This window comes from Rhinoderma darwinii, unplaced genomic scaffold (genome assembly GCF_050947455.1).
Source record: "Rhinoderma darwinii isolate aRhiDar2 unplaced genomic scaffold, aRhiDar2.hap1 Scaffold_57, whole genome shotgun sequence".
NCBI lineage: Eukaryota > Metazoa > Chordata > Amphibia > Anura > Rhinodermatidae > Rhinoderma > Rhinoderma darwinii.
Window position 1 is genome coordinate 1 of NW_027464122.1, and position 15,199 is coordinate 15,199.

Genomic DNA, 15,199 nt, shown 5'->3' on the forward strand with positions numbered 1-15,199 from the left:
AACAGACAAGGGTACACAGAAGCTAAGGGAAATGGGGCAGTTGCCCACGGCAACACCGTGAGCAACAGGCGTAGTGAACGAGCCGAATCAAACCAGGAGTGTACGAGGTACCAAACGCAGAGCAGGAGCGTAGTCAGTAAAGCCAGGGTCAAAATGAAGCAAGGTCAATAATAATAGAAGGAGCAGCAGAGCCAGGAAACAGGAAAGAATAACAGGCAAAGACAAGCAGGAAATGAAGGTATAAACAGACCGAGGGCGGGAGCTAGAACCGTCTGGCCAGGCTGTGATAGGTTCTCCCACTCCTGAGCCTACCAGCCTGAGTGGTAGCAGATTGAGTCACTCTATCAGACCTAGGAGCAGGTGCAGACTGATTAACCACGGGCGTCGATACAAAAGCTGTGTCTGGCAGATCCTTTACAGTATCCCCCCTCTTATGAGGGGCCACTGGACCCTTTCTAGATGGACCTGGCTTATTGGGGTACCGAAGATAGAACCGCCTGAGCAATACCCCAGCGTGAACATCCCTGGCGGGTACCCAAGTCCTCTCCTCATGCCTGTATGCTCTCCAATGGACCAGGTACTGGAGGGATCCTTGGACCATCCACAATCTTGGCCACCTCGAATTCTACCCCTTCAGGGGTGAGAACAGGGACCGGAGGTTTCCTCGAGGTAGCCAAGGACGGGGAGCAGCGTTTCAGGAGGGAGGCATGAAACACGTCGTGTATTTGAAAAGACGGGGGTAACTCCAGTCGGAAGGAGACAGGGTTAAGGGCCTCAATGACCTTGTGCGGCCCTATATTCCGGGGAGCACATTTTTTGGACGGAAATTTAAGTCGCAAATTTTTTGAAGACAGCCACACCAGATCTCCGACCACAAACAAGGGGTTAGCAGAACGTCTTCTATCTGCCTGAGTCTTTTGTATGCTCTGGGACGCCTCAAGGTTCTTCTGAACCTAGGCCCAGACTGTGCACAGTTCCCGATGAACGACCTCTACCTCGGGATTGTTGGAACCACCAGGTGAAACAGAAGAGAACCGTGAATTAAACCCAAAATTACAGAAAAAGGGGGAGACCCCTGACGAGTTACTGACACGGTTATTAAGAGAAAATTCGGCGAGGGAAATGAAGGAGACCCAATCATATTGACAGTCAGAGATAAAACACCTTAAATATTGTTCTAGAGACTGATTAGTCCTCTCGGTTTGGCCATTAGTTTCAGGATGGAAGGCCGAGGAGAAGGTCAGATCAATCTCCAACTTTTTACAGAAAGCTCTCTAAAACAATGAAACATATTGTAGCCCTCTGTCAGAAACAATATTGACAGGAACCCCATGGAGACGCAGGATGTGTTTGATAAACAAGGTTGCTAACGTCTTAGCATTGGGTAGTTTCTTGAGGAGCACAAAGTGGCACATCTTACTGAAGCGGTCTACTACAACCCACACCACCGACTTGCCTTGAGATGGAGGCAGATCGGTGATAAAATCCATCGAGATATGGGTCCAAGGTCTCTGGGGAATGGGCAAAGAACATAGTAAGCCCGCTGGTCGGGACCAGGGAGTCTTGGACCTAGCACAAAATTACAAATTTCACAAGCGGCGATGTAGCCCTTAACGTCTTTAGGCAACCAAGCCCACCAATAGTTTCTGGCAATGAGGTGCTTGGTACCCAGGATGCCTGGATGACCAGATAGTGCAGAGTCATGATTTTCCCTGAGTACCCTTAGCCGGAATTGCAGGGGAACAAACAGCTTGTTCTCAGGAAGGTTCCCGGGAGCTGAACATTGATCAGCCGTAATTTCGGAGACTAAGTCGGAATCAACAGAGGAAATGATTATACCTGGGAGCAAAACACAAGCAGGATCTTCCTCCGAAGGAGGGCTGGCCATGAAGCTATGCGACAGTGCATCAGCTTTAATATTTTTAGACCCAGCCCTATAGGTGACCAAAAAGTTAAATCTAGTGAAAAACAACGCCCATCGAGCTTGTCTCGGGTTTAGTCTCCGGGCAGATTCTAGGAAAACCAGATTCTTGTGGTTGGTAAGGACCGTTACCTGGTGCCTAGCCCCCTCCAGGAAGTGGCGCCACTCTTCAAATGCCCATTTAATGGCTAAGCGTTCATGGTTGCCAACGTCATAGTTACTCTCAGTGGATGAGAACTTCCTGGAGAAATAGGCACAGGGACGGAGATGGGTGAGAGACCTAGTACCCTGGGACAACACAGCACCCACTCCCACTTCGGAGGCGTCAACCTCCATGATAAATGGCTCCATTTGGTTAGGCTGAATTAGCACTGGGGCTGAGATAAAGCACTTCTTTAGGACCTCAAAAGCCTGGACCGCCTCCGGAGGCCAGTGGAGGAGATCAGCACCTTTGCGAGTAAGATCCGTAAGAGGCTTAGCGATGACCGAGAAGTAAGCAATAAATCTCATGTAATAATTAGCAAACTCCAGGAAGCACTGTAACGCCTTCAGGGAGGCAGGTTGGACCCATTCAGCCACAGCCTGTACCTTGGCAGGGTCCATGCAGAATTCATGAGGAGTGAGGATTTGACCCAAAAATGGTATCTCCTGCACCCCAAACACACATTTTTCGGTTTTAGCAAAGAGTTTGTTTTCCCGAAGGGCCTGGAGCACCTTCCTGACATGCTCAATGTGGGAGGACCAGTCCTTGGAAAACACAATTATGTCATCAAGGTACACTACAAGAAATACCCCCAGGTAGTCTCTTAAAATCTCATTTATGAAATTATGGAAGACCGCGGGAGCATTACACAACCCAAAGGGCATGACGAGGTATTCGAAATGACCTTCGGGCGTGTTAAACGCAGTCTTCCACTCATCCCCCTCTCTGATGCGGATAAGGTTATAAGCCCCCCGAAGATCAAACTTAAAGAACCATTGGGCCCCCTGAACCTGATTGAAGAGATCAGGAATAAAGGGAAGGGAATACTGGTTCCTTACAGTGACCTTATTCAAGTTTCGGTAATCGATGCACGGCCTAAGACCACCATCCTTCTTCCCTACGAAGAAGAAGCCAGCACCTACCGGAGAAGTAGAGGGGTGAATGTAACCCTTGGCCAGGCATTCCTGGATATACTCTCTCATGGCTTCACGTTCGGGACAAGAGAGATTAAATATCCTACCCTTAGGGAGCTTAGCTCCTGGTACCAAATCGATTGCGCAATCATATTCTCTATGAGGAGGTAACACTTCGGAGGCCTTTTTAGAAAAAACATCAGTGAAGTCCTGAATAAACTCAGGTAGAGTGTTCACCTCCTCAGGGAGAGAAAAAAAATTAACAGAAAAACATGACGTCATGCATTCATTACCCCATTTGGTAAGATCCCCAGTATTCCAGTTAAACGTGGGATTATGCATCTGCAACCAGGGAAGGCCTAAAACCAAATCGGACGATAATCCCTGCATCACCAGTACAGAGCACTGCTCCAAATGCATGGAGCCAACAATGAGTTCAAAAACAGGGGTATGCTGCGTAAAATTACCATTAGCAAGTGGAGGGGAGTCGATACCCACTACCGGGACAGGTTTAGGCAAATCAATCAATGGCATAGCTAGAGACATAGCAAATTCCACAGACATAATATTAGCAGAAGACCCTGAATCCACGAAGGCACTGCCGGTAGCAGACCTACCCTCAAAAGAGACCTGAAAGGGAAGCAATATCTTATTAGGTTTCATATTTACGGGAAATACCTGTGCGCCCAAGTGACTTCCTCGATGGTCACTTAGGTGCGGAAGATCTTCCGGCTGCTTATTCTGATGCCTAGGACAGTTGTTCACTTGATGCTTGTCATCCCCACAGTAGAAGCAGAGACCATTCTTCCTGCGGAGCTCTCTACGTTGTTGGGGAGACACGGAGGCCCCGAGTTGCATTGGTTCTTCCGAGTTTTCCCGTGGAAGAACGAAGCAACGGAACCTCGGGAGCCATAATGGAGGAGCCAAAGGAGAAAGCACAAAAACGTTCAAGTCATCGTTCCCTGAGACGTTCGTCAAGAGTCGTACCGCTAAAGCCATAACCTGATCTAGGGAGTCAGAAGAGGGATAGCTAACTAGCAGGTCTTTCAGGGCGTTCGACAGACCCAATCTAAACTGGCACCTCAAGGCAGGATCATTCCACCGAGAAGCTACACACCACTTCCTAAAATCAGAACAGTACTCCTCAACGGGTCTCTTACCCTGACGTAAGGTCACCAGCTGACTCTCGGCAAAGGCAGTCTTGTCAGTCTCGTCATATATGAGCCCGAGAGCAGAAAAAAAAAGATCAACAGAGGAAAGTTCAGGGGCGTCAGGAGCCATTCACCTTTAGCCCTTATGTGTATATAGTGAATCTTTTAGAAGGTTAATCTTTACCCGCTAAGATGGAAGGGTTGGTTCCAATGCCTAGTTATGGTGGTGTCTGAGGAAATCAAGGTCCTTTTAGACGTCCCGATACTGACCATGAAAACCAGCTCCAATCGACGATACAGCGTATCACAAGGAGCAATCATCGGTAATGTATGGGGGAAAACAATCATTACTACACCAGACCCCGCACCGATCTGCCAGTCCAGCTGCCACCAGGCACTGGACAACACGGCCGGAAACAGATGGCTCCGATCACTGCATAGCAGCCGTTCGGCAGAACTGCAGCTCGGCCTCTATTCTTTGACCGGAGCCATCTGCTTCCGGCAGTGTTGTCCGGTGCCCGGAGGCAGCTGGAGTGGCAGATCGGTGCGGGGTCCAGGTGTCGGACATGAACCGATCATATACTGATGTCCATTAACGTCACATACAGAGATGGAATACGGCACATACATCCCCATAGAGAATGCAAACGGGAGCTGTTCCATTCACTATAGCGTACGCCGTCTGTGTGGGAACGGTGCATGCGCCACTCCCACACAGACCAAAAGGAAGGTCTTTGGTAGAGTGACATCCGGCGCCATTTTCATGTGGACCGGAAGCCACGGCCGGACAGTAAGATGACGAGTTCCGGTCGCGGCTTCCGGCCATATGTTGAAGGCAGCGCAGAGCAAAGACTAGGAGCGGCAGGGCGGAGGCGGCAGCGGCGGCAGGAGCAGGTAAGTTATGTTTGTGTATGTGATGTGTGTGTATGTTAGTGTTATACTGTCTGCTGAGCACTGTATCTAATCCTCCTACACTGTGCATTCGCTCAGAAAATGGCGGCACACAGTGTAGGAGGTTTGAACATTCAACCCCCTCCTTTCTCCTGGCACTAGCCAGGATAATGGAGGGGGGATTCTGTGAGGACACTAGAGCGAGTGTGTCTACTACAAATTTGCAGCATAAGGCAATGAGGTTGCTTTACCACATGCCAATGCTGCAATTTTGGGAATTGCTCCCTCTAGTGACCAGCACATGGAAATGTTATAAATTAGAATCTAATTTATAATATTTCCTGACTTGTGAAAAAATGTAAAAAATTAAAACAATGTGTAATCATTTATATACTAACTGTTTAAATGAAAAAATATATATATATCATTATAGCGACACATTCCCTTTAATACTGGCGTTTCATACACCAGTCCTATTAAACAGTTTGCTGGAGTAAGATGCAACAAATTTATTAACAGGTGAACAACTCTTAATAAATGTGTTGCATATTTTAGCTGCAATGCGGCCTGTTATCAGTACTTTCTACGTGCTGCGGCCTGCTGTAAGAGCCTGAGGGAATCCGGGAGGGAGAATCGGAGTGGTGAGGTAAGTACATTTTTAAAATGTTTTTTATTGTCTGATTGGGAGGCAAACAGTCTGATTGGGTGGGAGGTATGGGTCTGGCATGGACCTTTGCCTTGATATGCCCCCCAGAGATAAATCTGGGCCGCACTATACATATAGATTTCTTCTATAATTTATATCAGTTACTGGCGTAAATTGTAGTAAAATTGTTGGCCATTTCTGCTAAGCCCTGCCCATTTTTTGCCCCCAAAAATTTAGACATTTGCGCATTTTGTGAATTTTCTACGCTAGTAAACTGTTGTAGAAAGGTTAATATATTCCCCCAAAAAGGCTACAGACCATAATACAATATATTAATGTAAGGATGTGTGCAGCAACACTTGTTGTCTCCATTCTATGTCAGTGTGGGAAGTAGATGTCCGGCCTTATGATTTTTGTAATATATGATAAACCCAAAATTCCAATCACCAAACCAAAGAAAACACAGGCCGGACGGACCCTGCCACAGTGGAGGGTAGGCCAGACATGACGGGGATATGAGGGAGGATCGTTTCACAGCCAAAGGTGAGGGTTAGTGGAGGGGTTGGGTCTAGGAGAGGGAGGGGATCCGGTGAGGGTTAGCCGGAAGTGCGCTGAATTCCCGGTCTTTTGGTCGGGAGCAGCGCACGGAGTAAGACATCCATCCACGCATCTCCCATCAAGCGGCCATCTTACCTCATGTCAGCGCAGCAGTTCATTGAGCAGATGCGGGCGGCGGCTCCTGCATTCAGCCCCGCCTGGTTGGAGGAACAAGCTGCAGCGGTGGCAAACGCACCGGTACCTTCGGCTGTCTCTCCCCTGTGCCAGGCCCGGCGCTCGTGTCCTCCAGAAAGGCTGAGCCCCAATGTGGCTCCTCGGACTCGGCGCCGCAGAGGGAGCCCTGTGAGGGACCCTCTACCTCGGGCGTCTGGCAGCACTGATACTGCAGCCGGTTCCAGGGTCGGGAGGAATCCCACTTCGCGGCGGAGTCCATCGGAGGTGGGGGGGTGTGCGGCCTCTACTTCTGGTCACCCCTCCACTCGCCAGTTCTACGCCGGGTTCCATGGTTCGGACGGCTGCCCCTGGTGATGTGCCAGCTGGGGGTGGAGCCCCACGGCGATCCGGAGGAAGCAAGGGACCTGCATTGGGCCGCAGGCCTAGGTCGTCCGTTCGAGGGTGACTTCCGGGCGGCGAGCTGCCAGAGAGAGAGCTTGGGAGCCCGCCCCTCCCCCACCTCGGTTCCGGCCGTTGAGCACACCTGTGCATGCTGCCATGGATGGGGGACCAGATCTGCCGAAGACCTTAAGGATGGGGAGCTTCGTGGACAGGACGGTCCAGCTGATGGGTCCACAGCGCCTGTGCAGCTCGGTGAGTCGTTTTCACCGTCTTTACCTTTTCCTGCTATACTTATGTCTCCTGTTTCAGGGAAGGGTTCCGCGGTTGGGGAGCGGGTATGTGATGTGGGGCCTGGGTTTGTGAATGTTGGGGGTGGGGGGTATAGACTGCGAGAGTTGGTCGGTTGCGTCAAGGAATTGTTAGGTCTCGCGGTCTCCTGTGGTGGCGTGGGTGGGGGCTGGTGGGGTAGGGTTTAATGCCCCGGCGGTGGTCGCTGCGAGTGTAGGAGCAAATACGGAATCGGTGGCTGTGTCTGTTCAGACCGACTCGGCGGCGGCGGTTGATGGTGTTCGGTTGGACGATAAAGCCATGGGGAGGTTTATGTGTGTTTTGAAGGACCTTTGGGGGCAAACTTGAAGCAGGAAGTTCGGGAAAAAATTTGGAACGACGAGTACGTGGAAATTTTTTCATTGTTGCCCCTGGAAAAATGTAATCTGTAGAAGGGGTAGCGAGATGAGAGTAAGGAGGAGGAAAAGCATCGTTACCACCTTATCCCTAAAACATTTGTTAACTGGTTGCAAGTGTTCGCCATTTTGGCCAGTGTTATTGGTGAAAAGGCTCTGGAACATTGCTCCCCCCTGTTTTGCTATATGGATGTCATCGGGGAAGCCCATAGGGTATATGGGGGTAGCTTGGCTACGTTATGATGAGCAGTTTAGACAACGGAAGGCGGTTCGGCTCAATATTAGGTGGGACCACAAGGATATTGCCCTGTGGTTACGGGTAACGGCTCCGGTTCGACCGGGCCAGTCCTTTCCCGGGAGCGGGGGGGGGGGGCAGCAGTCTGGTCAATGCAGCTCAGGGGGCAATGCAAACCTCGGGCTGTGCTGGCAATACAATGAGGGACAGTCTAAATTCGGTGCAGGTTGCAAGTTCAAGCACCTTTGTTCTCAATGCAATGGGGTATCCCATGGGGCATCTAAATGCTTGTGCAAGGGAAAACGAGGTGGGGGAGGGGGTTTTAACGCCAGTCATGGGGGTGACGCCAGTGAAGCTGGAAAGGACGGTCAGGTTTCTAAATAGTTATCCGGACAGGGCCAGCGCGCAGTTGTTGTTTGATGGTTTTAATGTGGGTTTTTGTATCCCCCACCCCTCCTCACAGGGTCCCCTTTTCCATAAAAAAGTCAGCTTACCAGCATCCTGACGTGGTTAGGGAGAAGTTGGCAAAAGAGGTGGATTTGGGGTGCATGGCGGGGCCCTTTAGTTCTCTCCCCATCCCGGGTTTGGTCGTCTCCCCGCTGGGTGTTGTCCCGAAGAAGGAGGCGAACAAATACCGTTTGATTCACCATTTGTCTTATTCTAAGGGCTTGTCGGTTAATGACGTGATAGATTGGGATCTTTGCTCGGTCGTGCATACGTCATTCGACGCGGCGGTGCAGTGGGTGTGTTTCCATGGTAGGGGGGCGTTAATGGCCAAGACGGATGTCGATGCGGCTTTTCGGCTGTGCGTACTTTGAGGCATTTAGCTAATTTTTGGAATGGGTGGTCAAATCTGTGGCGGGTGTGGATTCGATCATTCATTATTTAGATGATTTCTTGTGCGCAACGATCTTGGGGCCCGCTCGTTCCGTGAGTTGGTTTGGGACATAAAACACGATCTGTTGCAGCTGTGGTCGTTGTACCCGAACTTGATCACGGTGTGGTCGGATATTGTGCCTAGAAAATCCTGGCGTTTGGCATGGTCGGTGGAGCGGATCAACAAAGCCAGCATAAAAGTTAACAGGGCGGTGTCTGCATTTGTTGCACGGAATGGTGGCATATGTGTTCGGCACTGGGACTTGGAAGCTGGAGTTGGAGCGTATTGGAGTGCAGATGGTGTTTACCTGAATGATGTGAGAACAGATTTGTGGTGCTTGGGCTTGCAGGATGGCATTGAGAGGGCTATTTTGTTGTGGCGGGACTCTCAGGCTTGAGGGGGTCAAGGCCTGTTCGCTGTGGCTGGGGAGTCCTTGGAGTTAGACAAATAATTATTGGGGGGGTGCATCGTGGGTATGGATCCCCTCGGGTTTTAAAGATGAAAGGACACTATCTGGCGGTTGGATAGTGTGATTTCCTTAGGGTGTTATCCCTTGGGAGAGATGGCAGTTACCTTACGGCATCTGCCAGGAATATTGGTGCCTCTGAGCCGGGTTTTTACGGCTGGGGGTAAAATGGTGGGGCAGATAGCTGGTAACATAAAAAGTTAATGATAGCTCCAAGGACTTCTCCTAGTCTATGTGTTAATGTTTGTTTGTCAGTGGTGTCTGACGTGTTTGGGTTATAATTTATGGTTCGTGCATTATTGATTTATTATTGTTTTTGTTAATAAATAATATGGATATTATTTATTTATGGTTAATTGAGTTAACTAACTTTTATATTTATTTCTTAATAAAATGGCTGCTGTGGCCACTTTATCCAAACCCTCGGTGTCAAGTCTTCTTGAGAGAAAGGTGTGGGTTATGAATGGGGAACAGATATATAGGTAACTGTAATTTGCATACACATACATCACTCGACTTAACCCAAGTCATGCAAAATAAAGACACAAAACATTATAATTGGGTGTTAAATGGTCAATACTTTTATTATATTATATAACCAAACTCAAAATGGCAAACCTCCGACTCACGAAGAGTCACCCTCCAGCACGCAGGAAAGGAAAAACCCCCTGTGGGGGAAACCTCTAGGGAAACCATGGCTGGAGGATTGCCCTTCCTCTGGGCTTAGAAGGTGCCAAAATAGAATTTGTAACAGAATTTGTACATTTTCTCAGATTTTCAAGGAAAGACATTACAATGAACGAACGACATAAAACACATAAATCGGCTGATCTGGTTGGCTAGGCGGATGTCTCTCTTCCTGGGTACCCATTAAAATGAATGGGCGATGCTCGGTTGAGACGGGTCCTCCAGATGCCTCCTTGTAGCACCTGTCTCCGCTCTAGCTAATAGGGGGGGATCTCCTGCTGGAAAACCTCCTCTATTACAGACAACCCATATGAAGAGGATGGCATCACTGTGATGAAGAAGTGGTCTTGGGTGTAGGGTTTCCCTGCTAGAACCTACAAGTTACATCAGGTCGGCATTGGTGGGGAAGTCAAGCTCAAGGTCCTCAGTCCCATCCAATATGGCACTAAATGTGGCAGTAAAACCTTCTAATATGGAATCTTCTTTATGTCATAAACATTTGTGTTTATGACATCAGCGCATTCATCATCATTGCTACAGGAGTTTCTTACCACTGCCGCCTCGTTCATTGTGACATCACCCACAGTGGTCTGAAGTGTTAACCCTTTAATGACTGGCAGTGTACTTACCACAGAGGCCATAAAGCTGAATAGTACATATCAGCGGCCATAAAGGAAAAGGGATAATGCAGGGAGCATCTCCGCACAAGAACAATCCATGACAAAGAGTTCTCCAGGATAAGATAACTTGTCTGCTTTCTCCAAAAACCAGCACCACACCTGTCCATAGGTTGTGTGTGGTATTACAGCTCATTACCATTCACTTCAATGGAGCAAACCTGCAATACCAAATACAACCTGTGGATAGGTGTGGTGCTGTTTTTGGAAGAAAACAGCCATATTTTTCTAATCCTGCACAGCCCCTGTTAGAAGAAATTAAAAAAAGGGAAAAAGAGGAACTCTGAGGTAAAAGAAATCAAACTAGACTGAAAGGAGTCTGCTGGAGGTGCCAGATGGAAAGACATAATTCTGCCATGGGGACCAGATTAGTTGAAAAACTATGCAGTTCATCTTCGAATGCAGCGTCACAAAAACAAATTATTTTGTAAAAAAATTAAAAAGTGTTTTTATTGTGCAAAACTAGAAAAACTTTTACATACATGTTGGTTCAGGAGTCCTGGTGGTCCTCCATGGGCTTTACCCATGGAGTGTTTGGAGACATGTTGGAGCTGTGGGGGAATGGTAGGCACGCTTACTGACATCTGATGGGATTGTAGGCACATCGCACCATTTTGGTTGGCAATAAATGCTCTCTTTGAACATGCCCTCTCCGCTCCATTCTCTCCAGATCTATTTCTTTCCAGAAGAAGGTTCTCCTCCATTTATTCAGACTAGGTTGTGCCTAGACATTGGAAGTCTAGAATTCCCCGGTACAAATCTAAATGTTTAGCCACATTCACTGATATTCAGAATCCAGCAACTCTGCCGATTGTTGAAGTAAAATCTCAGGCATTTTCTGAGTGGTTGACCGCTAACCCCCTCCACTCTGCTACCTCGCTGTAGTGCCCGACCATTCAATTTTTTTCTTCTCTCTCTGTAATTGTCGTCTGTCTATTGCTTGTTGTTTTAACCTTTCTCATTGATAAAAGTAAAGATTTGGTAAAGACAACGCTTACATTGTTTCCTAATTGTCTTTTGGTGAGCTGCATTTTTTTTAACATTTTGTACTTCTTTATGGTTTTAATAAAGATTGAGCAGAGTTACTGCAGTTAAGCGGTGATAAATATTCTTCTACGTCCTGCTCCTGAGATGACCTCAGGGAGAACAGAAGCCTCCCATAAAGCAGAAGGAGACCGGGGTGGTGGACATTGTTAGGTAAAGGTTAAACAGACTTACCATCAGGGGTGCTCAGGGATATGCCGCTAATCCCCAAGTCAAGACTAGCTAGGAGGTCAAGGCTTCCTGAGCCCTGCTCACACCATAGTCAGGAGCCCCCAGCTTGACAGTGTCTGATTTGGGACAGGTAGTGGCTCAATTACTGGCTGGTGTTAGAGAGGCTTTGGTGCAGCGTGAAGTCCCACCACCTGTGGTCCCCCTTGCTCCTTCTCCTGTTGCGGCATGGTACGGTTCGGTATCTGGGGCTGCGGCGCTAGGTTCTAAAGTCACTTGGAGTGCTGGTGGGTCTGGCGCTCCTGTTGCGGTTCAACTGCATGGGGTTCGGTTAGCCAAATGTTTGTTTTGAGAGCTCCCTTAAGACGGAGATTAGAGATCGTATTTGGCGTGATGAATATGTTGAGATTTTCTCTCTTTTGCCGTTAGAGAAGTTAAATTTGAATAGAGGAAAGTCTGACGAGAGTAAGGCTGGATTCACACGAGCACATTACGTCTGTAATGGACGGAACAAATTTTGGCCGCAAGTCCCGAACCGAACACACTGCTGGGAGCCAAAATAAGTGTCAGACAATATTAGCACCATACAATACAATACAATACAATACTGCTGTAGTACAGCGCCCTAATAATACAGTGTACTTAACACTAAATGAAATTTACTACATATTTCAAGGAGTTTTCCAGGAACATTTAAATGGGTTTATATGGCCACAAAACATAAAAAAAAACAAACCTTTACAATATACTGATGTTCTCCCTTCCAGGCTGTATCACGTGCTTGTATTGTCAGGTCAGTTTGATCGCTGTTGTATCTGATCCCATCAGAGGAAAGCAGGAAAAACCTTCCCACATCTCTCCCTTATGGAAAAGTTTTCCCTTCATTCCACTAATGGGAACCATATAAAAAATACACAATGCTCACATTGCCTAATACGACAGAATACATACAGGACAAAATAAGAAAACAGCGTCTAAGCTTTACAATATAGTACTGGGGGGGATTGTGTACAAAAAGGAAAAATAAGTTGTACGGCCACCAAGACGAGCTGGAGATCCTTCAGCTTCAATTAGAGTCTGTTCACATGTGGATTTTCACCACATTTTATTAAATTGGCATTAGAATTTTAGTGATCTGAATAGTAATCTGAAAATTGTTAACTGTTTTCCTGCCATTTTTTTTTCACTTTTCAAAGGTTTAATTTATAATTTTGCAAAAAAAAAAAAACGGACAAAAAAACTACAAAGCATGAAAAGCAAATAATAACACATTGAATTCTATTTAACCAACAAACCCAACCAGTCACACAGAGAAGCGTCCATTTCCTCATCTAAGGCTTCATTCACATCTGCATCAGGACTCTGTTAATGGGTTCCGTCGAACCTTTCCGTCAGAGGAACCCATGAACGGAATCCAAACTGAAAGAAACAGAAACCATAGGTTTCCGTTTGCATCACCATGGATTTCAATGGTGACGGATCCGGTGCAAATGGTTTCCGTTTATCACCGTTGTGTGAGGGTTCCATCGTTTTGACAGAATGAATAGCACAGTCGACTATGGTATTTATTCCGTCAAAATAACAGAACCCTTGCACAACGGTGTCAAATGGAAACCATTTGCACCGAATCCGTCACAATTACAATCAATGGTGATGCAAACGGAAACCTATGATTTCAGTTTGGAGTCCGTTCATAGGTTCCCCTGGCGGAAAGGTCCGACGGAACCCATGAACGGAGTCCCATCGCCGATGTGAACGAAGCCTTAGTTGTAAGGATAGATAATGATTTCCCTCACATTTGAGCTACAAGTTACATAGCCGTTTCTTTCAGCTTAACCCATCAGGACCAAATCTTTTCTAATTTGTAGGGACATTTCCTACTCATATATAAAATGTTATACAGGAGGACATATTTATTGACAAGTTGTAACTAATGAGAAAGGGCAGGGGGGAAGGGTCTGTGGATTTCCAGGTCATATTTCCCTGTGTTTTTTAAATGTTGTAAGAATCCTCGAAGGAAACACCACTTTGGTACATATCGTATAATCTGTCCCTGAAAAATCTGAGAGCTCAAACTATGCATGAAAAGATTTAGGCCTCGGTCACACAGTGCAGAACATGCACTTCTATTAAATACAGGATTGCTGGCAACTTGTCGCCAACTGGAGTTTCGCCATAGCAGTTTCATCTGGGGCCAGTGTGAGGAATGGGGGGAACCACTTTGTCTATTTTGCTGCAGGTGGACAGAGACTTTTTCTGGGACTATTTCTCTTATTTGCGCCTTGTCCTGAGCTCAGGAAGTTCTTAATTCAAATGAGACAAGCAGCCGATCAAACTGGGAAACCAGTGAACCAGTCCAAACCAGTGTAGAAGTGTCTGAAAATAATCCTCTCCACTGTCACCTTCAGACTGTCCGACCATAATGGTGAGGCTATGCGTAGCAGCAGCCGCAGGTGGGCATGGATTATAAATTTATAGTTGATGATACTTTTGATTGTTGTGTTTTTATTTACAAGTTTAGCACCAAGCGCGCCGCCTATGTAAACGTGTATGTGTATATCATTTCAGTGCTTTGCTGCCATCTAGTGAACAAACTGCATAAACAGTTTGTGTAGTGCTGTTGTGTTATGTGTGCAGGACCTGTGATCACATGACCAGAGAGGCAAATTCTCAAATTCGTGCAGGTGCTGCACAGCTACTCAAGTAGGGGAGAAGCTGAATCTTTATTTAACAGGAGTTTAGCACCATATTTAAATATGCAATATTTAAAAAACAAATCGCCATAAAAGTCATCAAACTGCATATTATGAGAGGAAAATGACTGTTATGCTATGTCGTTGATATATACATTGTGTATTAAGTGTTATTCCACTTAAGTAAACATATAACAGATCATTCCTCCAATTAAGACCCTTCGGGAATCTTGTATGAAGCTGCAGATCGCAGAACTCCTCCCTATTCAGGAAGTGTCTTCTCCAATATCCACCCGTCTTTGGTTTCTTCACTTCTTCAAGGCCATAAAAACATTGGGGGGAATTTATTAAGATGGCATTTCATATGCCAGTCTTAATATAAAGAAAGTTGGAGTAAGATGAAATACATTTATTAAATGTGTCACATCTTTCGGCCGTTCGTGCGCCACAATCGTTATGTAGCGACCGCGGCCATGCTCCATCTATTCCCCCTACCCATCGGACATAATGTAAAATAAAAAATAAGTATAATCTTTTCTCCTCTTCTCTTCTTCCCCCTTGATCCCCTAAGGCTCCCTGCTGCCCATACAATACACTGACACCGAGCAGCGTCAGGTTCTTTATATGCGACACAGCACTCAACGTCATCATTGCACTGTATGAGCCGCAGGCTGCGGAGAGAACATGAGGGGACCAGAAGAGGAGTGGTGAGGTGAGCATTCATTTTTTATTTAATTGTCCGATAGAGGGGACGGAGAGGAGCCTGGCATGGGCCTCTACCTAGCTACGCTCCACATAGTGACATTTTTGCCAGTTATTAGCAGGAGTAGA